This window comes from Orbicella franksi, chromosome 10 (genome assembly GCF_964199315.1).
Source record: "Orbicella franksi chromosome 10, jaOrbFran1.1, whole genome shotgun sequence".
Taxonomy (NCBI): domain Eukaryota; kingdom Metazoa; phylum Cnidaria; class Anthozoa; order Scleractinia; family Merulinidae; genus Orbicella; species Orbicella franksi.
The window spans coordinates 1,368,873-1,370,453 of record NC_138154.1 but is presented as its reverse complement, the minus strand read 5'-3'; the positions used below and the strand labels follow the sequence as shown (position 1 = coordinate 1,370,453).

Here is a 1,581-nt window from a genome sequence, read left to right as displayed (position 1 = left end):
AGTGGTCTAGCAAACAATGCCAGTTTGTTTTTCCAAAAACAATTTGTCAGCAAGGGTATTTTGTATGATATCTGCCTGCTGGCATGAATATCTGACTTTCTCACAAGGCAGCATTTGAAGTATTTCCCTTATCCGATTCCTATCGCGTTGCTGGTTTGTAACTGGATCTAGTGTTAAGTCTAACTTTTTGCTGAGGGTTTCTCCCCTGTCAATGCACACATTGTGAAGAACCATACAGGCTAGAGTTGCCGTTTTAACTTCTTCTTTACTACTTTCACATTTCCTTAGAAGGACTCGCCATCTTCCTTTCAATTGACCGTAACAACCTTCGGTCACCATCCTTGCTCTACTCAACCGATAATTGTAATACCTCTGTTTTGGGGTTAGGACAGCATTGCTATAGGGTTTCATGAGCCACGTTTTAAATGGAAATGCCGAGTCTCCAAGCACTAGTGGTGGCACAAGCACTTCGCCAATTTTCTTCCCAATGTTAGGAATCAGCTCATGTTCTTTTATGTCAGCCCAAAGTTGAGTTGACTGGAGAATAATAGCATCATGTGAGTTTCCTGGAAACCCACAAGTTCCCCACATGAACCTATAGTTCGAATCAACCATCCCCATCATAACAATTGAATAAAAGTTCTTAAAATTATAGTACTCTTTACATGATTGAAGACCTCCTGGTGGGCACTTGATGGGGATGTGACAGCCATCTAATGCGGACCAACAACATGGAAACTGCCAAAGTTCCTCCATGTCCAACATTTTCTTCTTAAACTCTTCCTCTGACTTGCGCATATGTTTGGTCACACACTCTTCCCACAAGTTCTCCACTATTGCCTTTGTCACCTCGTTGACAATTGTAGACACTGTAGAAACCCCTAGTCCAGTCATCTCTGCGATTGTGTAATAATAATCACCCCTTGCCAGACGATAAAGACAAATAGCTAACCGACATTCTGGTGATATCAGTTCTTCGGTCACTGTTACTCTTTGAAGGACATGCCTGATCCGATTTAGGATAAAATGAAAAGTTCCACGTGAAATTCGAAATGTTTTCTTGAAACGTTCTTCAGAATAAGTATTCCAAACGCAGTTAAACCATCCCATGTTTCTCCCAAAGCGACGGCAGGAACGACTATATTCAGATGAAACATTTTCTTGAGACAATAACAAGAGCAGTGACTAAACAGACATTTACCAGCTGTCGTCTTCTTGTCACCATGTAATGAAATAGGGTCTGCATCCTTTTCCTCCTAATTTTCGCTCTCTCCATCATTGTTCGTAAGAGAAACTCCTTCGATATGGGGCGATTGCCGCGTCTTCTAGCGTCGTCTGCCATGTTTACACTGGCCTGAAAACCGCTGACATTTCAATTTGTTTTGGTTCAAACTGAATTAAGTTCGACGTCTGAATCAACAGGCGTACTTTTGTTAATTTGGGTCGGCCTAAATTCGAATAAAGTTCAGCTCATGAAAAGTTTGGCGTCTGAACTGGGCCTAAGGTAATAAATATGCATTAAAAACTTAGTGACATACAATGGGTTGGATTTACTTTTTACAAATTAATAGATTTATCAGA

The 1,581-nt window shown here is 40.9% G+C and overlaps 1 pseudogene; it reads right to left on the bottom strand.

Annotated features, from left to right (window-relative positions):
- Positions 1-1,342, bottom strand: LOC145501343 (uncharacterized; annotated as a pseudogene).
- Between the last annotated feature and the right edge of the window lie 239 nt (positions 1,343-1,581).